The 25,109-nt window shown below is 42.0% G+C and overlaps 1 long non-coding RNA gene and 1 other non-coding gene across 4 annotated transcripts in view; both read left to right on the plus strand.

Annotated features, from left to right (window-relative positions):
- Positions 1–25,109, plus strand: part of LOC120371442 — an 81,875-nt gene that overhangs the window by 29,892 nt on the left and 26,874 nt on the right. The gene's annotated exons all lie outside the window — the stretch shown is intronic.
- TRNAE-UUC lies at positions 12,933–13,004 on the plus strand. Its single transcript has one exon. It is a non-coding gene; the product is annotated as a tRNA-Glu (tRNA).

Below are 25,109 nucleotides of genomic sequence, written 5' to 3' on the forward strand. Positions count from 1 at the left end.
TGTCATGTAAAAGATTGCTTCCTTTCAGCTCTCTGAAAGGACTAAATTTTGCTTTTGTACAGCTTGTACAATGCTATTAAAAAGAGAACACTCTATGGAAAGTATAACAATAAATGAAATCTATAATTTTAATGAGCAGAAAGAGATGATGTTGTTTTAATATAAACGTAGATCAGAACTAGAAAAAAGCCTTGAAAACCAAGGGGTTCAATCATGGCTTTCCCACAGGCTCCACATACAGGGCCTTAGTTCCATAACGTATGCAGTATACATAGCGTGCTGGCTAGTCCACTCATGCTGCCTGGAGCATTTGGGTGTGGAGCCAAGGCTTCCCACATGCCTCACCTCCTGCCTGCCCACTTCCATCCACATGTAATGAGGTCCAGCACAGTTTACTTCCCCTACAGAGTGGCCCCTGAAAAGGCTGCTTCCCTCCTCCCACCCCAGGATAGGCAGCTACCACATACGGGTAGGTGGTGAGGAAGGCAGAGCTTTACATTTCCTTACTCCACTGTGCAGGAGTGCAGCACAGGCCGTGGTCTGGCCTAGGGAAGGGAGAGATTGAGGGGGAACGGTCTGAATTATTTCACTGCAAATGTATTGTAGTTTTATCCATTTTATTTGTATTGTGACAATTAAAAATATGGAAAGCAAATTTTTAAAATTGCTACCGTTATCTCTGTGTATCTAATCATTGTCAAATCTTGTGATTTTTACCACAAATCTCCTAATATTTTGTTGTTTTTTTTCCTTAAAGCTCCAGCTGTTGTATGCAACAGATTACATTTTCAAGCTCTTCTCTGCAACCAGGAGGGCTAGAAACTTTTTTTTTCTTTCAAAAACCAAAGGTGACATTCTTAGGCAATCAGAATGCACCGCAAAAGCTCAGAAACCAGAAGCCAAATAAGAATAATCTAAAATTTATTTTTAAAAAGGTCTCATGATTTTTAAATCAATACTGCTCTCTATCTAACTGGATATTCTGTCTCTCATCACCAAGGTATCTGAGCACATTCCAAAATTTAAAAAAAGAGTTAATGTAAATAGATATTAGTTCTATCTTCCTCCAAGACTGCAGGCCCTGGACTTTTATTTTGTATGTCCAGTATGGCTCCATCTACTGTCTGAGGACAATGATTGAAACCAGATCTGCGTGATCCTGCCACATCTGCAAGGTGGGACAACAGGATTCTATAACTGACTATATCAGCAGCTGTGCAGAGCAGTATGAGTGTGGCTTTTGATGCCCAAGAAGAGATCATGCACCGTGTTCCAGCATTGTCCCTTTTCCTGAACTGAATCCTGATCATATCTAGATGGAGGTTTAGGTGACCCTTAAGGAATTTCTCAGCCAGCTGGAAAGGCTAGATATGTGGGGGTGGGAATTTGTAGCATCAGGTATTGAAATTGGTAGTGTAACTGAACTATGACATGATTAGGAGGGTTGTCGATTTCCTTTCTCAGAAAAGGTATTGATCTCAGTTAGTAGGGGTGCCAGTTCCAGGTGCCCTTGACTCTTTCACTGGTCAGGAATGATGGATCAGACTCACAGGGTATAACTTGGTTTTCCTGCAGTACTTCTAGGACTTCCTGTTGTGTGAAGGAAGTTATTTAGAGAATGAGGGTACTGTATTGCTGGATTATCGATCTATTGTGTTACTCCTGGTATTACAAGAGGATGTCTTGGATGCAGGTGATTTCTCTGAGGAGTAGGCTGATAGTTCTTCCCAGTGGGAGGTGTTGAGTTCTAGGATTGAGTAGGGGCATTCTGTGTTAACAAAGCAATTTATAGTCTAATGTAGCTCAGTGGAGTATGACTTGGTGGAAAAGAGGTGGGTTTTCTCTACTTCCTCCATGGCCACATACACAGGCAATTCCTGCCAGTCTATTTTTTGATGTACATATAGCTCTTTTGTTGCCATTTTCTTCTTATCACAATAATCTTCAATTCGCCAGGCATTTTTTTTTCTGTTGCATTTTATTTTGAGACATCCTTTGAGTTTTTTTGTCCCGTAGTGAAGGAATCCACACAGATGGGGTTATCTTTGATTACAGAAATAGAGTTGCAACCAGTAGAGCCACTGTGGATTTACCAACTCCTTCATCTTCCTCCAATCAGAGTTTAAAGACAGTAAGTCTGAAGGAATTACAAGAACCTCATGGTGCAGTAAAAGATGCAGAGCAGATAGAGAGGGAGAGTACAGGCACCAAGGCTGTGCTCTTTAGAAAGGATTTGCCCTTAGTGGAGGGAAGTGCACGTAGTTGTTTTTTCAATGCATTTATTTTTTTCAAGAAGCAATTTCTGAATCTTAAAACAGAGATGTGGCATTTCATTCCTTCTTCTTAACCTACAGAACTATTCCCAGACAAAGAGAGGGTATCTTCCAGCTGTCTAGCTGCCTCCCATATTTGCAAATATATTTCCATCAGAGAAAAAAAAGAGCAATTAATACAGAACAATGAGGTTATTAAAGCAGACAATCATAGAAAAGGTAAAATGCCTTATCATTAGGAAAGGGTTTTGTGTGTGTCAAAGTAAAGCTTTGAAGCTCATATTATTAGTGGTTTTGACCTTAACAATTGCCATGTCTTTTCTGACGAATGTTGCTATCATGATTTTGTAATATTTTTAAAGTATCATGTTTTTAAAAGATTCTGAGCAAAATGATCTATTCCTTTAACAGATTATTCCAACTACACTTCAAGTCAGAGCTATATTTTAAATATTTTTTCATGTTAAGTTCAAGGACCAAATCAAATGCACTTGAAGATTCAGAACAAGCCTGCTTTAATAGTCAGTCTTGATCTGCCCAGACTATTTATAGTGGGTATGGCTTAAAGAGGTTTCTGTTGCCTTGCTAAATATAATTTGGTTTAGTACAAAGAAAATGCATTAATTTAACAGACCTACAGTTTTCTGATCAGTATTGTCAGATCAAATTTCCACTTTTGTGTGTGTGCGCTACAAAAATATATTCCTTTAACAACTTACATTATTTATGGTGTGTTAATTTAATTTAAAATAACTTTGCTGTTTGTATACAGTATGCTTCACGGTATAGCTGTGCTATGGTTTGGTCCATGAAAAATGGAAATACATTCTTTATATGGGTTTATTTCATTGGGCTATAATATAGTACTGTTTTATTAATCAATCAAGACAAGGATTTTCTCACTGGTAGAAAGTTCATTTCTTTAACTTTTCTCAACTGTATAACCACCTTTAAAAATATCTAATCCCCAGCTCACTCCGCAAACTCATTAACATACACCCATTTCTTTGCAAACTGTCACGTATCCAGTTTTCCATCACACGTTTACTGGAATACTCAGCTTTCCACCGCAGATTTACTGATGTAAATTCATCTATTCACTGCATATTTGCCATCATAAAATGATTTCTCCTCTGCAGAGCTGGTATGTAGCCAGCTCACTGCACATTGGAATTCATTTTCCATTGTCTTCTATCTTGTGTAACTCATTTACACTTGTGGCAAACGAGTACAAGGTGCATGAAACAAAACAAACAAAAAACCCTTACTATTCTGATCTGTAGCCTTCGACATCCACTGTGAACTCTTTGGGCCTGATTCACCAATGTGATTTTCAGCTTTATGCCAGTGTAACTCTGGAGTACAGTGATATAAAACTGGAATAACAGTGGTGAACTGGGCCCATGTTGTCCAAGTATAAATGACAAGTTGCAAGGCACTGAAGAATTAGGTCCTCTGATTCCTGCCCTTTTCTCAGGAGACTCATTGGTACATATTCTGTTCTTATCTATATTATCTCTAGTTCTCTGCAGACTAGCTAACACATAATCAGATATGTACGCTCCACAGACTTTCTGATCTGCTACCAGTTTGCCATAGGTTTGCTGATTCATGATTTGTCAGTTCAATTGCTAGTGCATATCCTGTAGTTGACTAAGTTTTTAACACAAACTCATTTTGCAGCAGATGCTCTGTCACATAACCATTAATTAGGTTTGGAAAAATGGAATAGCAACTTATTTTTAATCAATTTTCTTCAACAGTACTCTGTGCACTAGCTTTTGAACAGGACTATATGCATGAGAACTTCAAAAATTTGATACCAAGCCATTTGAGTTCTCTCCCTGTGGCCCATAATAGTTTAGCTTCCTTTAGCTGTAATACCTTTGTCTAATTTTAGTTTTTGGATTTAATATGCGGGTGCTGGGTGGCGTCGGTGACCTGTGATGTACAGGAGGTCAGACTGGATTATCTGGTGATCCCTTCTGACCTTAAATTCTATTTATCCTGGTTCCCACATAATTAAATACATTTTGTAAAAATAAGAAACGTTATATTTTTGCTAACCAACACCTATGGCTAGGCTGATTTGCTTAAACTTTGATAAAATATTATTCTGGCAATGAGATAAGAAGGATTTCCAAACCAAAAGGTGTTATCGTATAGTTAGAAAGCTCAAAAATAAAATTGGAGTGGAAGTCAGGAGCCATGCTCCTTTATACTGTTTTCTTCATCCTCATAGATGATCAGTAGGAAATGGATTTGAATGCTTTAAATTATTTCCCATAATTTACTGGTAATCTACCCAGCAGGTACTGTTTGCACCCTAAGCACTGATTTTTTTTTAAAGCATAAGAGGAAGAGCAAAGGAACTTTTTATTCTAAGTCATTCTGTAATTTACACATTTTTGTATCAGCCCACTTACTAGTGCCATACATAAGTGTTTCCTCTGAACAGATTTAATTTTTAATTTTCCTGAATCAGTGTTAACCAGGAAAAAGGTAATTGTTGTCAAGAGTATTCAAACTGTCAGAATATCATTCAATCTAAAAGCTGTTAGAATCTGTGCAAAAGTAATTACTGAAACTCTATTCAACTGTAATAATAACCTGCCACTGATGACAGCAATTACTGGGAAAGTGTAATAGAAATCAAAGGCGCATTTTTCTCTGACAAGTACATTTCTAACTAAGGTTTACATTGGTTGAATAGTGTTGACAATGATGATGTGCTGTATCACTCTTAATCACGGTTGGCATGATGTTACAGTTTGAACTGTTCACTGTTAGAGGGAGACTAATTGCGTGTTTCATCTGACACTGTCCGTGCTTTCTGTACATAGGAATATATATTAGAGATGAGCAGAGCTCAAGTGTTGTGCTTCATTGCCTAGCTCACATTCTTTTTAAGTGTAGGGTATAAGTACTTTTGTACTTAAAATAGAGGCTTCTAAATAGAGTTGGGATGAACTGAGGTGAGGTCAACTTTTAGTACTTTCAAAACACAGAGCTCTGGATAAGGTATAGCATGGGGGCAAAAGTCAGCCCATTTTACACATTCGGGCTAATGAAAGTCATCATCTGGAATGTCTTCATTTCTGATCAAATCAACTTGAGAGGGTGGACCAGCGCCAAGAGGGAACCAGACTCCAAAGCTGTGGTCCTAATGTCATCTTCCAGTGAGAGCTGAGTACCAGTGTTTCTCCTGAAGTACAATAAATAAGGACCAAACCTCCACTGGTGTAAATTAGCACAATTCCTTTGACTTTGGGGTTACATTGCTCTATGCTAGCTGAGGATCTGTCCCTAAGTATCTAATTAAGTGAGCTAGAGAGAGAAGGGTCTGAGCAGCCCTATCCCTGCGGCACTCACTCCTTTTTTAAATGATCCCATCTCAGAGCTACTTGAGGAGCTTCATCCACAATTTTCTTCCCAGTCTGAGCATTTGTTATAGCACTGACTTGTAAAGGTGTCCCTTTAGATGCCCCTCATACAGGTCTGCCACAAAACTCACCATATCCATTAAAGGCAGGCCAAACTACCTACAGAGAATTCATGCCCCATGAGCAGGGATTCCTGAAAGAACCACAGCTGCTACCATATTAAAACAAACCCAGTAATATATTTGAGCATTCCTGAAATTCCATTTCCTCCTACCGATTCATTTTTAACAAGAACCCTCTTCAGTGAATGAAGGCCCTGCTATAGTGAGCAATCTCTGCACATCCTGGATTAATGTTAATGGTCATCACACCGCTAAACAAAACCCACCAGCTATTTCACCCTCTAATCATAAATGATGTCACCCCATTGCCCAAAATCACAACTGCACCAAAGAGTAAGATCTACATAACTGAAATTCATGGATACTGTATGCTCCACTTTCAATTCACCATGGCTCTGTTAGGATGCTGCCACATCTGTCATCCTTACAGATGTGAAACCTGCCCCTAGGAGAGCAAGCTGAATCCCTTTCAAATGCTGACTCTGCCCTGTGGTAACAGAAATGGAACCATCAAAACAAATATCTTTTCCCCCCTCCTTTCCCGGGAAAAGCAGCTGGTCAGGGAACTGTGCACATATGTTAAAACATCAAAAAGGGAAGCTTTAGGTCAACAGTTCTTGGATAAAAAAGATTAGATGCCAAAGTTAGCAGCTTAGTGGAGAGGGCAAAGGGATTAAAACAGGAGCTGGGAGAGGCTGAGCATCTGAGACAGACAGACTAAGGCAGTATTGGCCCGTCCAAGGAGAACAGTGCATGGGGCCCCCAAGCAATGGCTGCATGCACAGAGCAGTCGGACCAGCTCCATTCCAGCTGACAGCAATGGGCCATGCATGTCCCACAATGGCATTGTTAGGCACCCATTTCAGGGGACAGGCTGCTTTCTACAGAAATAGCAAGGATATTGGCAGGTTGCTAAATCATATCAGACAGAGGAAACTGAGCCCTAAATTACATGGATTTCACTCTCTTGCCAAGGGATGTTGTGATGTCCAAATATATAACTGGGTTCAAAAAAGAACTAGCTAAGTTCATAGAGAATAGATCCATCAATGTCTGTTAGCCAAGATAGTCAGGGACACAACCTATGCTTCTGTCTCCCAGAAGCTGGGAGGGACAGCTGGGGGTGGATCACTCCAAAAGTGTCTTGTGCTGTACACTGCCCCTGAAGCTTTGTCAGAGCCAGAATACAGGGCTAGATGGACCATTATCTGACCCAGTATGGCTGCTCTTATGTCCTTAATCACCTTTCTCCTCTGCTCATCTTACTCGTCACCAGAGCCTCCTCTGCCCCACGCTGGGAGGAGCTGGCTCTGATTTACTCCATCATGGTGCTTTTTACTTAGCGTACTTGAAGATGTCACATAGAATGGCTCTTCACATCCACGTGGAATGCATTACTAACGAATCCTTGCTCCCTTATAAGTCATTGAAGTCAAAGGTAGCTTTGCCTGGTTAAAGAGTGAGTAAAAGGGGAATGACGATTTAGCCCATTTAAGTCACCCCCATGGCACTGTGCATGCATATCAGTCTTTAGGAGTAAAACCCATTCCCTGCCCGGAACTGTTTACGTTCTAAGGGAGCCGAGACTAATAATCACAGGTCAAGATGTGGGGCCAAAGCTCAGGAAAGGGAAGACATGGAAATGGCTGATGGGAAGGCTCCCTGGGAGAAGTGTAGTTTTAGGAGAGATTTGAAGACAGAGAGACGGAAACACTTCAGCAGCAGAGCTAGTATTTGGTGATCAGGGAACTGGTGGGCAGGACCAATATGTAAATGTATCTTCAAATTAGTTGCCCCTTTATGGATGGCAGCATGGGACAGAGGGGCTAGTATCTGTCATCAAGGAATATTGGCTAAGGAGTTATAAGACACATTTCTAGTTACAAAGCGACATTGAATGGATCCTAGTTCTTTCACCATTGTCCCCTGAATCTCTGCCTACCTGCATCTTCTCCTTGTTTCCTAGACTTCTCCAAGGGTGAGTTGCCTCGGGCTGTGTTTCAGTACACACACACACACACACACACACACACACACACATACACACCCCATCAGAACAAAGGAGGAGAGAGAAGTAGATGGATGTGCAGGAGATAGTGGTGGGATCTTTGCAACATCTTTTTGAGTGAAGATAGAAATTTGGCATATAGACTTTCACTAGTTGGCTGTGGAGGTGACACAGCGACTTGCACCTCAAATGTCTGTCTTTGAGGTCCTGGCTCTCTCACAAAGCAGTCAATTACACCTTCAGGCCCCCTCTTTGTTCTGTATTTGAATGATCAACTATACAGGCAAGCCACAAACTCGCCATTCGAACTCAAAGGTCCCATGGCACCCAAGCTAAATGTCTTGTATTAAGAAAAAGGAAATGATGTTCTTTATGAAGGGGAGTTTGTTCAAAGGTAGTAAGCAAGGATGGGCCAGTGGTTAGGGAGCTAGCCTGGGACTTGGAAGAACTGGTGTCTATTCCCTGCTCTGCCAGAGACTTTGTGTATGACCTTGGGCAAGTCACTTTGTGCTGCAGTTCCTCATCTGTAAAATGGGGGTAGTGTTTTCTCTACATCACTGCGGGGGTTGTGTATATGTAAAGACTATGAGGTGCTCAGACACTATAGTACTGGAAGCTGTGTAGGGTATGATAGATAATAGGAATAAAGGGATGGTTAACCAACTCAAACTCCTATTATGCTGATTTGTCTTGCAGATTTTGTGGCCTTGACTATATGATCATGATGGTTTCCTTAGAGCTGAGTAGGCAGATGGGCTGTTTTGGCATTCAGGCCTATATCCCCTGCATCCTGACTAGTTTTGTTCTGGGTTTCCTTCTGGATCAAGAGACCCCACACCAGTCATGATGTCTCTGGATAAGGCAGATAGTACTGTAGCTCCAGCACTTGTTGTCTCATTAGAGGTGTGTTTAGCTAGCCAGTGAGAGATATTTTCAAAAGCAACTAAGTGACTCAGCAGGCCTATTGAAAGTCAATGGGACTTGGACTACTGAGGCATGTAGGCCCAGATCCTCATAGGCATTTAGGCCTACAATTTCCACTGATTTCAATGGGAGTTAGGTGCTGAAATACCTTTGAGGATTTGGGTCTGTTTTTGAAAATGTTACCCAGCATGTATGATGCTAGGTCCTCTCACTTGCAATGATCTGCCCTTGAAACAGGCACAAAAACAAGAAAGAGATGGGACTGCAGTTCTGCTTGAGGTGGCCAGTAGAGAATCTGCAGAGCATTGTGAGCCTCTGCCCATTAGGCTGAGAGAAACCCTGGCACTTCTTCTCCACCAAACTGCTGACCGTGTGATACACTCAGACTCTGGAGGGGATGAGCTAGATTACTTTAGCAGGCTGTGCCTGTTGCACCACTCTGCTAGCCATGGCCTTCCTGCCACATGGGTGACTATGTATCTAACAGCAGCTTCTCAAGAATGCAGCTCTAAGTGGTCCTATGGGTGGGAATCACCTGGTGGAGCTGTACTTTTTGTCCACTGGGGCCCTGCTCTGACACTGGGCTCTAGTAAGAGGTTGAGGCTCACAGGCATGCAGGTGCGTGTACATGCACACACCACATGCAAGCCTAGCAGAAAGGTGAGAACCCTCTTTGCTGTCTAGGTTTGCTCACCATGCTTGGTTGTCTCCTTAACATGAAGCATATTTTGAGCCTTTTCTTAGGATCAAGGGTAATCTCCATTTACTATCCCATAATATCTTCCCTAAATGGTGACTCTCCCTTGGTCTAGCAGGGGGAGCATTTAGCAGTCTAACAGGTCTTCACCACCTCTGCCTCCTCTGATCCCATTTCCAGCTTCTTAACTATTTATATTCTGCAGTATGTTACGCATCTTGTGTTTTCTTCCCCTCCCCGCCGCCCTAGCTGTCCTTTGTATTGTTGATAATAGCACCAGGCCTGCGAGATCTCCTCTGACAACAGAGATTCAATCATCATTGGACAGGCCTAATCGGAAGCTCTCACAATCTCTGCAGTGCCACCCCTCTCCCCCAGCCCCAAAACAATAATAAATAATAAAATAATAATAATAATTCCATGGTGACCAACTGAAAAGCAAAGAGAGGAGTGGAAAGTTTAAAGTCTGTTTCAATGTGGGTAGAGTTCAATTGCATTCTAAGCATCCAAAAGAATAAATGACAACAGGCAGTGTGTTCTGCAGGGCTGGGAAGAGCATTGCTGCCTTAAAATACCTTCCAAAGGCAGGTTTCCATCACTGGATTTACCCAGGAGGGGGGCTCTCCCTTTGGTATGCTGAACTTCAGGCTGTCAAGAGTAATGTATAACATCTCTGTTATATTTCATAAAAATAATCCCAAATATATTTAAAGCCAGAGTCAGCCTACATTACTTTCAGTGGTATTTGAAAAATCTGTCATATCCCAAATGCTAATGCAAACACAATAGGAAAATATTAGGTTGAATTCTACCCACAATTTTCTCTTATGCAGCCTCAGCGGGGTAGAAGGGATCGAAGCAAGGGTGATTTTGTCTTAGCAATAAAGAAGCAGTGTATGCAGAGTGCCCACTCCAGAAACCTCTGTATCGTGCAGCACACTGGATGATTTCACACTATTGATTATGAAAACTGTTTTCAGAGAAAGCAACTTCCACATTTGATCCCTGTGACTGGACTACAGGATTCCACCTCTCAGATGTAGCCCCATTTAAAAGTTTGATCCAAACCCCTTTAAAGTCAGAGGAAAGACATCCACTAACTCACTGGGCTTTGGATTGGGCCCTAACTGCAAATTCATCCTAGTTATCAATTCATTGATGTCAGTGAAGTTACATGAGTTTAGCTCTTGGTGTTGTATGCCTTAACTTTCACCTGCGAGAAATACACCGTTATTTTCTCCAGGCAGTTCTCATTTATCACAGGCTTAGCCAGGAATCTCATCACTGATCCTCCACTGCCCATGGCCTATAGGGGTCCAGCCTAGACCCACTGTGGGCATTAGGGGGTACTCAATCAGGTAGAAAAACTTCATGGCTACCAACTATTAGGCACATCTCTAGTGGTCATTACCAGGATGGATGTAGATGCTGGAAGTGGTGCCTTTTTTTTATAATATAATATATGGAGATATACTTATCTCATAGAACTGGAAGGGACCCTGAAGGGTTACCAAATCCAGCCCCCTGCCTTCACTAGCAGGACCAAGTACTGATTTTATCCCAGATCCCTAAGTAGCCCCCTCAAAGATTGAACTCACAGCCTGGGGTTTAGCAGGCCAATGCTCAAACCACTGAGCTATTCCCCACATAATAGTCATGTAACGTTTAAATGTTATCGGACATCCAAGCTGAAGAAATCAAACTCACAAAAAGAGCCATAATTCATAGAAACAGTTTATTTTTCACCAAAATTGGCAGAAAGTTTCTAAATACAATTGATAATGTAACTATGTACTCAAAATAGTACTGTTTTGGAATGTCTGGGAAAAGGTTTGGACTAAGTGATATATTTTATGCATTTTCCCATACTTTTTTTTGCCTTTGGTTAAAGCAAAAGTCTGTAATCACATGACAATATGAGCTTGTTTGTACCATATAATATATCAAAATATGGCATTATTTGCAGAATGGATTGATTTAAGAAAAGTTTTTCTGTCAGCTATTCTCATGAAGTTATGCAGATAAGACCCCCAACCGCCTAATTATAAAACTCATCTTTTTGATGTTATCTGCTTGGCCAGAGACACAAGTTGAAAGCATACATGGTACAACTGTAATTATCTTCTTACGATCACTAAATACATTGACAATACATGTAAACTACTAACATAACTCTTAGTAGAAGGACTCTGGAATGTCTTGTATGAATACATCATGTGAATAACAAAAGTACAAACATGTACTCTTATGTAATCTTTACATATAACTATGAGCTACTCAGTGTCTAATGCAACACCCCTTCAAGCTATATTTACTCATAAAATAGTCCCAGCAATTTGCAGATAGTTGAAACACTTCTATTCCCCCTTCGAATCTGTCTGATGTGATTGATATTCTCTTGCTACACTCATCACTGTCACAGTTGCATGCATCGCAGCACTCCAAATCTTCCCTGTGGCATTTGCATCTCCTTGTTGCACAGGTATGCTCACAGCCACAATGCACAAAGGTGAGGGTGGCTTCTGGAGCAGGTGGCAGCACCATCATTTTAGGAACAAGATGTCCTGTGCTAACTATGACCCATCCATTGCTGACAGGGGACACTTGAAAATACTGAATTGTGTGAGTCCATATGTATGACTGATAGTGGTCACATTTCAGATGCTGCCTGAAGGAGGCAATTGTTGGTGGCAGTTTCTCACTTGTTTTGTTGTTCTTAGCAAACAATGCATAGTGCATACATATTATGCAGAGATGCTTGCTTCTTATCACAGCACAGTCAAGATACCAATGAGATGTAGGCTGCTGCCGCTGAAAAAGCTGTAGTGGGGTTGGACTGCAGTTTCCTACCTTCAAATCTTGCTAGTGAAACTGAGCAAGGACTACTTAGTTCATCTACTGCTGGGTTCCTCATTAACTCTCTGTTTAGGTCAGGTCTGTCCATGCCATGAATTCAAAGTAATGATCCTAATTTATGAAGTCATCAACAGGACGAGATGTAGCTACCTCCCAGAATGTCATATCATCTTTGATGTGTGACCGTGCCTCAGTGTCTCTTTGCCCTCAAAACTGCTCACACTGTAGGTAATGGGAGCAGGCTTATAGATGACAGCATGCAGTTTGGTTGCTGATGACACATCACAGCTGATATTTCATGCTAGTTTTGGGGATGGGAAGAAATCAGTTTTCTTTTGCACAAAGTTGCGGGGGGGGAAATGAGCAGTATTCACATAGAATGTATTTCATTAGCCTTCTCTTGTGCTGACGAATACACAGCTCCAAAACCCAATAATTCAAGCTCTGTGAGACTTTCACTTTGGTTCTACAAAGTGGTGCCACTATGAGCAAGACATGGAATCCCAACAGGTGGGATTACAGGGGGAGGGATAGCTCAGTGGTTTGAGCATTGGCCTGCTTAAACCCAGGGTTGTGAGCTCAATCCTTGAGGGGGCCACTTAGGGATCTGGGGCAAAAATTGGTCCTGCTAGTGAAGGCAGGGGGCTGGACTCAATGACTTTTATTACCTCCCTGGTGGTCTAGTGGTTAGGATTTGGCACTTTCAGTCCTATGGCCTGGGTTCAATTCCCAGTCAGGGAAAAGTGACTAAACCAAAACTGCTTCAATTAAAGGAGGAAGGGATAACTTAGTGGTTTGTGCATTGGCCTGCTACACCAAGGGTTGTGAGTTCAATCCTTGAAGGGGCCACTTAGGGAATCTGGGGCAAAAATTGGTCCTGCTAGTGAAGGCAGGAGGCTGGACTCAATGACCTTTCAAGGTCCCTTCCAGTTCTAGGAGATTGGTACATCTCCAATTATTATTATTACAAAGTGGTGTCACTATGAGCAAGACATGGAATCCCAACAGGTGCAAGTGACATACAAAGGATACAGTGGCATTTTTGTTTAAAGGTAAACTTTCAAAGTGATCTAAAGTTCATAGACAAGTCAGATTTTCTTGGAAATTTGTATGCTAGGAGAAGGCCTTGGATATCATTTGTGGTGCAATTTTGGGGTCATGGTCAAGGAGCTCCTGAGATACAGCTCCCTTCTCCTTCCAGCAAATGACCTGTGTTTAAAATTAAAGTATTCACAAATGCAGAGCCAGATTGGCTTGAACACTGGTATGCCAGATGAAGACCCAGAATTGCATCTGGGGCACAGGTGTGGGGTCTTTGGTGACTAGACTCTCCCCTTTCCTCTGATCTGCTTTTACATGGGGAAAACTACCCAGGGCACTCCAGCAGAGTTTTAGGTGAAGGTACAGACAGCATTGATGCAGCAGGCATGTGATGCTGAATGGGGGGAGTGAATGGAGAATGAGTGTGCTCAGTACATGACACAGGTCCACAACACAGCATTCAGGGGAATTAAGAATGGGCATACTCAGTCCACACTATGGGCACACAAATCCAGATCCACAAAAGGACTTTGGGGTTTGGCAGATCAAAGTGGTGCCTAAAAATGGGGCTTAGGCACCACTGTGATCCACCAAACCCCTGCTCAATTGCCACCCAACCCCAGTAGTCACCTAAACTTGCTTGGCACCTAAGTTTTTGCTCTAAAAGTTCACTAGGTGCCTACACTTCTGAATCTGAGCATGTGTACTGCTACCTGACTCTAGGGAGGTCAGATTCACAGACTGACATTTGGGTCATGAAATGTCAAAATTCTCCTTGACAATGACCAAAAAACAGAATGTAGAACAGCCCTTATTGCCAAGACAACATAGACATCACAGCTCTCAGTGAAGCCAGACTCACTGATGAGTCCCTCCTTGAGGATGTGGGAGCAGGCTACACCTACTACTGGACTGGCAAGGCCAAGGATGAGCCGAGACAGTAGGAGGTAGGGTTCTCCATATGGTCTGACATTGCCAGCAAGCTTGACTCGCTCCCCCAGGGCTCCACATAATCTTGTCCAGAGACCAGTATACCACCATACTCAGAGCCTACTCACAGAGAATGACTCATGCAGTCGAGATCAAGGAGGCATTTTATGAAGATCTCAGAGGGGAGCCACACCAGGAGAAACTCATTCTCCTTGGAGACTTTATTGCTCTTTTCAGATTGTGACATGTGCACCATGGAGCCAGGTGCTAGGTGATCATGGCATTAGAAGGCCAAACTCCAACTGCTAACTACTTCTCTCTTCCAACAGGTCAACAAATATAAGACAACATGGATGCATCCCATATCAAAACAGTGGCACGTGTTGGCCAATGTAATTGTAGAGTCTAGAGATATTAAAGATGTGCATGAGGCACCAAATGCTAGTCTTACGGCTTGTTAGAAGCTTGTAAGATAGCTCGATGAGAATGACTCTGAGATAGACCAGCTCCTGGAGACCATGCACACCACACACAAGTCCTACATCTTGGACAAGAAAACAGCAAAGAAGGCGGCCAGATACCACCAGGCCAAACATACACTACAAATCTAATTCAGGCTAATGAAGAACCACTGATGGGAGCAGAAGGCTGCAAAACTGCAGGAAGCAGCTGACAAGCATGACATTAAAGCATTCTATGAAGGTGCTGTGTTTTGCCCAAAATACAGTGCTACAGTCTGTCTTTACAGCAGATGGTAACTGGCTGCTTCCAAAGGCAATATTCTCTCTCACTGGGTAGAGCACTTTGATAGTCTCCTGAACCATCAATCCACTATATCCAACAAAGCCATTGACTCACTCCCACAGCATCCTGTCCTGAACAGCTGTCTGTGGATCCTTCTTTAAACAAAAGAAACATCAAGCAGCTGTCCACAGGCAAATCTCCAGGCCTGATGGTATTTCACCTGAGAGTACAAATCTGGAAGTGTCCCCCGGACAGAAATCTCACCTGCCTTTTCAAGATTATATGGAAACAGCATACTGTGCCCCAGGTGTATAAGGATACTTTCATAGTTCATCTATACAAAAGGAAGAGAAGCATATCTAGCTGTGACACATATTGCAGAATTTCACTGCTATCTATAGTAGGGAAGATCCTTGCCTGGGTTGTCCTCAACAGGCTCGTCACTCACCTAGTGGACTCGGTGTATCCAGAGTGGCTTTTGTGCTGTCTGTGGCACGATGGACATGATTTTTACAGCCTGGCAAATATAAGAGAAGGCTCATGAACAGAACAAGGACTTGTACATGGGTACTTGTTGACCTGACCAAGGCCTTCAACGCGGTAAATTGCAAGGGCCTATGGGAACTCTTTCATAAATTTGGCTGCCAGGAGAAGATGATTGCTGTCATCAGCTTATTTCATGATAGCATGATGGACAGGGTGATGCATCGGAAGCCTTCCCTGTCACCAGTGGCACCAAACAAGGATGCGTAATGGCTCCAGTCCTTTTTGCCATTGTTTTTTCAGCTCTTGTTTGCATTCCAGGACTTTAACAGAGGTGTGCAGAGTAGAATGTCAATATCTGGTTGTTGTCGTGATGAAATGCTCACACTTGGTGAATTTGCTATTACAGTCAAGGCTGAGCATGCACTCCTCACTCAGAAAAAGCTACCATCCCAGGAGTGAAGTACAGGGCCATATTTATCACTGTTTATTGCCATTTGCTTATGTGGGCCCAGAACCTTAGCTGGTGTAAATTGGGGTAGCTTTGTTGACTTCCGTAAAGCTATACCATTTTACATCAGCTGAGGATCTGCCCAAAAATCTGAAGTAGCAGAGATTCATATTTAGAAGTTTCCTTAAGAGGTTTCATTGGTTTGATGCTAGAGACTGAAGAGGACTAAGAGGAAAAAGAATTACATGGATTGACATACCTTTTGTACATATGATTAGGCTTCCAGTGATGGAACATAAACGATATATTGTGGAAATTAGATACGATGCTATTATGCTATAGCTAAAGCAATATCAACACCACATTTTCTCCTCTTAAACTTTTCACTTATTCTGTTGACCGAGGCAGCCTAGAGCTTTAGTTTATCTTTTCCTGGAATAACTCCATCACTGATTTCTTTGCTTTTATACTAACTTTACATTTGAAAACATTAAAAAGTAGCAGAACTTGGCTTATAAATGCATCATTACCATTTTTTCCTGGTATGACCATCTCAAATGAACAATCATACAGAAAATGGTTTATAAAGGCCAGTTATGAGATTTCAGTGTGTGGCAGTAAGGACAACATCTGCCTTGCATATTTGTACTTGCCTACATAATCATGCATAGCTTTCTATTGTTCCAGGAGCTGCTCAAGCATATAATAGAGTTCCAATGAGTTCAAACCTCCTGTTTTAGATGATGTTTTAGTGAGTTGTTGTTCTGTCACAGTATGGATGGGATTTTTTGAGCTTAGTCAGACTGAGGAAAGCATAGAGGTTATGAGTGAGTATGAAGCAAATTATTTCCCTAAACTGTAAGTGCTGAGCATATTATCATATCACAATTAGTATTCTATAAGAAGTAAAAATAAGATCTGAGATAAAGGCGGGTAAGGAACTGGTTAAAAGGGAGACTACAACAGACATGCTGAAAGATGAACTGTCAGGCGTGGGGGAGGTTACTAGTGGAGTTCCTCAGGGATCAGTCTTAATCTTAGTTAATGATCTTGTCACAAAAAGTGGGAGTGTGCTAATAGCGTTTGCAGATGACAAAGTTGGGAGGTATTGCTAATATGTAGGAGGACCGGAATATCACACAAGAAGATTTGGACAACCTTGGAAACAAGTAATTGAAATGGGATGAAATTTAACAGTGAAAGTCATTCACTTAGGGACTAGCAACAAGAATTTTTGCTATAAGCTCTGGAATGTATCTGTTGGAAGCAACAGAGGAGGAGAAAGACCTGGGTGTATTGGTCAATCATGGAATGATTATGAGCTGCCAGTGTGATGCCACCAAGAAAAAAGTGAATGCAGTTCTAGTATGCATCAGGGGAGGTATTTTCAGTAGCAATAAGGAAGTGTCATTACTGTTATACAAGGCACCGGTGAGACCTCATCTGGAATACTGTGTGCAATTTGGTTTTCCCACGTTAAAGAAAGATTAATTGAAACTGGAACAAGTGCAGAGAAGAGCTACTAGATTGATTATAAGGAATGGAGAACCTGCCTTATGACAGGAGATGTAAGGAGCATGGCTTGTTTAGCTTAACAAATGAAGGCTGAGGGGAGATATGATTAGTCTCTATAAATACATCAGAGGGATAAATACCAGGGATGGAGAGGAGTTATTTAGGTTAAGGGCCAATGTTGGCAAAAAAACAAATGGATATAAATTGGCCATCAACAAGTTTAGGCTTGAAATTAAATGAATGTTTCTCACCATCGGAGGAATGACATTCTGGGAAAGCCTGCTGGGGGCAAAAAGTCTATCTTGTTTCAAGACAGAGCTTGATAAGTTGAAAGAGGTGATGACATGATGAGATTGCCTACCTTGGAATATGGCCCATCTGCAACTGCTATCAGCAAATATCTCCAAAGGCCAGAGATGGGGAAAGCTATGAGTTACTACAGCAAATTCTTTCCCAGGTGTCTGGCTGGTGGGTCTCACCCACTTGCTCAGCATCTAACTGATCACCATATTTGGGAACAGGAAGGAATGTTCCCCCAGGCAGAGACTTTGGGGGGTTTTCAGCTTCTTCCACAGCACTTCCTGGTTTGAACTAGAGTAAATGGTAGATTCTCCGTAACTTGAAGTCTTTAAATCAACATTTGACAACTTCAGTATCTCATCCAAAGGTCATGGACCCACTATTACAGGAGTGGGTGAGTGAGGTTCTGTGGCTTGTGATGTGCAGGAGAGCAGACTAGATGATCATGATGATCTCCTCTGGCCCTGAAGTCGATGAGTCTACGAGGTCAGTAGGTGGCTCACACCCTGAAGTAAAACTCAGTGTCATTGGTCTGCAATTCCCAGGATCACTCTGAGTACATTTCTTAAAGATAAAGACACTTACTACCCTTCAGTCCTCCACTAGAGTAGCAGATTATAGTGAGACTGCAAATTTTTTTTTGTCAGCAGCTCAGCTACTTCATTCTTAAATTTCTTTACAACACTTGGATGAATATTCTCATGTCCCAGTAACTAGCAGCTTCCAGCACCTCCATATAAGTTACAGTACCTCTTCTCATGACATGTCGGTCTCTCCAAGCTGGAAAGCCCATGAGGAAAACAAATAAAACAAAACAAACAAACCTCTGAAATAAAAATTGCCAAATTTCCCCCAGCTGAGTCAAGGGTCATTTTTTTTCACACCATAAAACGCAAAACCATCTATTTAGTTAGAAAACTAGGTTTTTATTGCTTTCAGAGTAATTTCCATAAAGGCTAAAGCATAATAATCAGTGAATCAGTGAAATAACCCCAACTGTTTGAGTGCCATTAGGCACAGGAAGCTAAATTCAGAGATTCAACATTTACAGTTGTTGCTACTTCTTGAAACGATTTCACTGCCATCATCCTCTGATATTTTGGTTGATTAATTCTCTAATTTTTGCAATGTGAAGCATTTTATGTGTGGATTGTTAAATTAAATGAATAGTTTAATGAAACTGGTTGGAGCTAATCAATTGATTCAAATTGGAGGGAGGCTGTGTATTTAAGCCACGGCACTAATGATAGGCTAAGAGCTACAGCTGCTACACCTCTGTAACAATAGAATTCAGGAACAGCGACTTCATGAGCAACTTGGACATAGATATCACAGCTTTGTAGATAAGAATGGACTGGCCCTCAGCAGATATTGTTGTCAGCAATCAGCCAGAACTATACAGACCCTAACAGGGGACCAAATTCTACCCAGTCCCTGGGTAGGGGGAGGAGGGCACAAGGAGCCTGGGCAGGGGGTTGCCAGAATTTCCATCTGCAGGCAATGCCTGCTTCTTTTCAGTAGGTGCCTCAGAGGGGGAAATGGAGACACAGGAGGAGAGAGGAGCTGAATGAGGGCAACTCTATGGCCTCTTTCCCAACCCCTGCACACTAGCCAGTACATAAAGGTGAATATGCTGCACTCTCTTTGAGTGGTGTACACTGTCCGGCAGCTGCCAGGAGGAATTCTTGTTGAGTCAGCTAGAATTTCTCATGGGCACTCCAGCTGCAGAGTACACTTGCCACTATGTCTAATGGTGTCTAGGGCACAATCTACCTCAAGTTACTAGTGTAATAAGAAACATTGGCTGTCGTATTACTGTGCATATGGGGAGTGGAATTAATCTGTCAGTTTAAAACATGTACACTCCTTAACATTTGGTTTCATGTCATAAGCCAAATGGTACTAACAGTTTTGAAGCAAAACTCCCCGTTGGTTTCAATAGGGAGTACAGCTTCATAGGCAATAGCACAATATGCCCCTTACCCTTTTTAAATGCTCCATTGGCCTTTTTAAATGCAGCTTTGGTTGAAAGCTACATTCCATTGAAATTATTAAGAATTTACCATCTCATTCTCCTGCTGGTTTTCAGTTTAAAAAACAAAAAAAGAAATTAGGCACCCTTAATGCCATGGACTACCTCTGTCAAGTTTTTAGCTATCTTTACTCAGAAAGGCACTTTAAGCTCATTCTTTAATCTAAAGCTACATGTTGAACCCTTGCACTAGTGAAGACAGTAGGTTTGTTTGTGTGAGTTACTGCCCACCAGCATGTGTAAGGGTTTCACGATTGCACTGTTAAATTCTTTAAGATAGGTTAAGCAGTTCAGGTGGCTTATTACTAGAAGCCTTAAATGCTAAGCTATTTAAAATCTTACGGCTGCCATGAAACAACCTATAGACTACAAGAGGCTTAAGTGTTTAAGCCTTTAACTTTTTAGGACAACTCAGTGATGACCTTAATAAATGTAAAAGCTAAGGGTGCTCATTCCTTAAAGATGCCATTATGACATTTTAAGAATTTGTGTCAGTTTAGGCTATTTTAATCCTTTAAATCAAATTAGAAGTGACTTCAGGTCCTGAGCTGCTTTAAACCATTAGCATGATCAAGACTACCCAGCACTTAAGTCTGCCACTAGCCCACTTCTTTAAAGATCAAGGCTGACATTTTCAAAGGAGCGTTAGTGAGTAAAGCATTCAAAGCCCTTTAGAATCCCAAGGGAGTTGGACACCTATGAAAATTCTAGTCCAAGATCTTAATAAGGTAAGAGTACCTGAAAGCTAAAACAAAGTCTGCATGCAACCCATGTTCAAAACAATTGCACCTCAGATATCCTCAGAGAGATTTCTTGTACAGTTGCTGTATAATTAGATAACTTTCATTAATAATTTTGGGCCCCAGTTCTTCAAAGCATGTGCTTACCTTTAAGCATATAACTAATCCCTTTCCTATCCAGCAAAACACTTGAGCACATGCTTAAATCCCATGAACACCAATGGAAATTAAGTGAGCGCTTACACGTCTCCTGAATAGGGGCGAGATTACTTATATGCCTAAAATTAAAGTGTTGAAATGTTTTGCTGAACCAGGGCCTTAGAGAATAATAGATGAGTATTTCCTGGTTAAGGATTGTAAAAGAGGTACATTAACACCAGGTATTGAGATAGTCACTCACATCTTATACTGTCCTAGAAGGAGCAGAAATGAATTGGAAATTTTTGGTTTTTACTTTCATTTTCAAACACAGGGAAAAGGAATCTCATCTTTTCCCTCAGGTACGTAGATGGAGGGACTGTTCTTAAAACCACTGCACATAAATTTCAATTCCTCTCTGTATTTTGGGCACTCAGGCCAAAAATAAGCAGATCTGGCAGGCAGATGTGCTTTGAGGTCTTTTCTGTGCTCCTTCACACAGAAAAGGTTTAAAAATAAATGAGTAATAGAATGCACAATACTTCATAATGAAACAAAGTTGTGGATAGTATAATAATGGCTAATAAATTCCACCTTAATAACAGATACATTTTTGTTGTGCAATCAGGATTATTTATTAATACAAGTAAATACCAATACTTAAAATATGAAAAACCTATTGCCTTTCTCTAATAATCCCTTCATTTAGAGAGAATGCCACTACTGCTACAGTATTAGTTATGTTTAATGCAACAAGGAAATGACTCCTTTAAAAAAGGCCCCTTCAGTGGTGCTCTGTGCATTTTTATTTTAGAATATTAAGTTCCAGTTTTTATAGTCTTAGCTCAATCTATGGCTTCATAAAACATCATAAATTAGATCTAAGCTTCAGTAGCATGTGAGATGATTTGATCAGCATGGGATTGCCCCTACCTCATAAAACCATGTCTCCTGTGTCGCCATCCAATAATACTGAGTTATGACATGGGTGCAGTAGCCAACCAAGAGATATAAGCAATTCCATGAAATTAACTTTTGCTTCTTGATTTTTCAAGGGAGAAGAAGTTCTTTTATCCAGGTATCCCCTTTCCAATCTTACCATTCTAGCAGAGTCAGCTAAGTGCAACCTCTTATCAGCACACTCATTACCTGTAATTTACATGCAAGAAGCAACTGAAACTTTTAGGATGTAATGAATGTAAAATCAGAAACCTTATCTGTGCCATCATCTAGCCCTGCAAGTACAGTAGCTATGTCAGCAACTGTATTAAGGGCTATTAAAATGGCTTTGATGTATTGCTGTTTTTGGTGTGATTTTCTGGGTTTTATTATTCCTCTGACTATCATTTACTATTTTAAAATGGGATATACTATTATGGAATATGACTATTCCGTCCTTCAGAGGAGACATCATACCACATCCCTTCTGCTCATCGTCAGTGGCTGTACAGGTGAAAGTATTGTATCCCATGGTATTTTAGTGTCCTAGCCAATATTTAGATATTATTTATCATCAAAGAAGGTTCTAATATTCAAGGTTGTGTGTGTGAGGCAGAGCTGCATACATAATGTCTGCACAGTCATAGCACTACTAAATTTAACTTGGTGAAGAGTGTTTAAAATACTGCAAATTAATCATGAATGGCAATGTATAAAACTGCATTTTATTTTCTCATACTCTGTGTGTTTACAAATAAGGTCTGGCACAAATTCTGTGACCAGGAACCTTTTATTTAATCAAGGACAAGTTATGACTACATGATTCTTCAATGTGCCTTTGCTGTCTAGCCTAGTGATTTATTTCGTTGCAGCTTAGTTTCTCTTTGAAACTGGAAGAAAACTCCTCACCATCTTCTTTTCCCCACACATCATTTCTAATACACAGCCTGCTAAGACCTAATATCAAGCTGTGTTTATTGTAGTAGGTGGAAATTCATTCCTAAAAATTAATAGGGATCGCTAGCTAACTTCACCTGACATCTCCTTCCCCTGAAAGGCACTACTGACAATTTTCATGTTCACCCTGTGCAGTTGGTTGTTGCTTGCCCAGCTATCCATTTTGCATGTGTAAATTCAGATTTTGCTTGCATAAAATGGATTCCGAACCGCCTTTGCAGGGGCAATCACATACATATGTAGGAGCAAAAGACTGCTTGATGCCAGATGAAAATTTGGCTCATGGTAGTCACAAACAGCTTTTGGAACATACTGAACGTATTGCACTTGCTATGATATTAAAATCATAGCTAACCCTTTCCAAGGGTTACAAATATCAATAACACTTCCCTCAGAACTCACCAGTTTACTGACATTTGCTCAGCAGCTTAGATCATTCTTCATCATGGACCTGTAATTACCCATTGCTCTTGTGAGGAATTGAGCAAGGCAGAACAAACTGCCAGAACTGCATGACCAAGCTCCTGGCAAATTCACATTACTATGAAGTGAAGGAACAAGTACAGGGTTATAGTCCAAATGTGCTCACTATATTGCAATCTTGGTTTTGCATGCAGTTTTGTGGGGAGTGTAAGATGGGCCGGTATGTGCCAGTGAAAAAGAATGAGAGAACTGAAGACGTAGACTTCAATAAACAGCAGAACTGTAATTATTTAAACAGAATTATTAAATTACTCTAGTTTAATGTGAGCTACATGAAAACTCAATGGCTTTGACACCCAGGCGTTAGTTTGTGCAATCATTTGTTTAAAGACCTATTCTCACCCTAAGATCTGTTTTGCTTCAGGTTGAAATGAACCCACAAATAAAGTAAAATACAGCCCAAACTACTACATTTTGCCTGGTTTCACTCATAACTACACAAAACATACTGAGAACTGCAAAGTTTCTAGCCAAAACGCTAAACTGGTCTAGGGTGTGCTCCCAAGTGTGCCTTGCTCACCTGATTTGAGGTTTATTGTGCAAGTTTCACACAGCTCTGCTTTTTAATTTATACCTACTTTCTCCACATGAAGCCATGACAGAGTCACTAAGGGAATGTTTACAGTGCAATAAAACACCCATGACTGACCCATGTCAGCTGGCAGGGCTCAGGATGCAGGGCTATAAAATTTTGGAGCTGGGTCCTGACCATTAGGATCATGTAGAGCCCAAATAGTCACACTGCAATTTTATAGCCCTGCAGCCCGAGCCTGTGGGCCATCCATGGGTGTATTATTGCAGTGTAGACATACCCTAAGAGCCCAATCTTGTGAGGGGCTAAATAACTGCGGGAGGTGCTGAGGACTGATGTAGGACTGAGCTCAAAATGAGGAGGGAAGTGAGCATGAATTTAGCCTAAAAATAACAGCAGCTACAAATTCATAACCCACTCTGTTAAACGTGTTCCAGTAAAGGCCTCTCCTTCCCATTGAGTTAGGGCATGGACACAATGTAGAGCCTTCAAAAGGAAAATGTGGGTATAAAGAGGAGACTGGTTAATACAACATGCCAGATTCCTCACCAGTAACTCCACTGGTATAAATCTACTAAAGGATGGCAGCAGAGGGATGTATTTGGGCCTGCTGATCTCAAACATAAGCTCCAATCCTCCAAGCAACTGCAAGGGAGCACCCTTGATCCACACAGAGCCTAGGGTTGCCAACTTTCTAATCACAGAAAACCAAACACCCTTAACCCGCCCCTGCCCCGCCCCTTCTCTGAGGCCCCACCCCTGCTCACTCTATTCCCCACTCCCTCCATCACTTGATCTCCCCCACCCTAACTCATTTTCACTGGGCTGGGGAAGGGATGCGGGAGGGGTGAGGGCTCCAGGGTGGGGCCATGGATGAGGGGTTTGAGGTGCAGGCGGGGGGTTTGGCCAAGGGGTTCACCATGTGGGGGGGCTCCAGGCTGAGGCAGTATGTTGGGGTGCAGGAGGGGTTGAGGGCCCTGACTGGCAGTGTGGGCTCTGGGATGGGGCCAGAAATGTGGGATTCAGGGTGTAGGAGGGGGCTCCAGGATGGGGTGCAGGAGGGGGTGAGGGTTCTGGTTGGGGATGCAGGCTCTGGGCTAGCTGGGGATGAGGAGTGGGCTCTGGGCTAGGGGGTTCAGAGTGTGGGAGGGTGCTCCAGGCTGGAATGCAGGAGGGGGCATGGGGTGCAAGCTACAGGAGGTAGTTTGGGTTCAGGAGGGGGCTCAGGGATTGGGGCACAGGCTCCAGGTGGCACTTACCTCAGGTGGCTCCTGTGAACTGGCTTCTAGGCAGAGGGGCAGCCAAAGGGCTCTGAGCACTGCCCCCCATCTACAGGCCCCGCACCTGCAGCTCCCATTGGCTGTGGTTCCCAGTGAATGGGAGCTGCAGAGCCCGTGCTCAGGTCGGGGACAGCACACAGAGCCCCCATGGGCACTCCTTTGCCTAGGAGCTGAAGGGACATGCTGGCCGCTTCCGGAGCTGGGTGGAGTCGGACAGGGAGTCTGCCAGCCCCCCCTGCACCAGCAGCACCGCCAACTGGATTTTTAAAGGCCCAGTCAGC

The sequence above is a fragment of the Mauremys reevesii genome, linkage group 9 (genome assembly GCF_016161935.1).
Source record: "Mauremys reevesii isolate NIE-2019 linkage group 9, ASM1616193v1, whole genome shotgun sequence".
NCBI lineage: Eukaryota > Metazoa > Chordata > Testudines > Geoemydidae > Mauremys > Mauremys reevesii.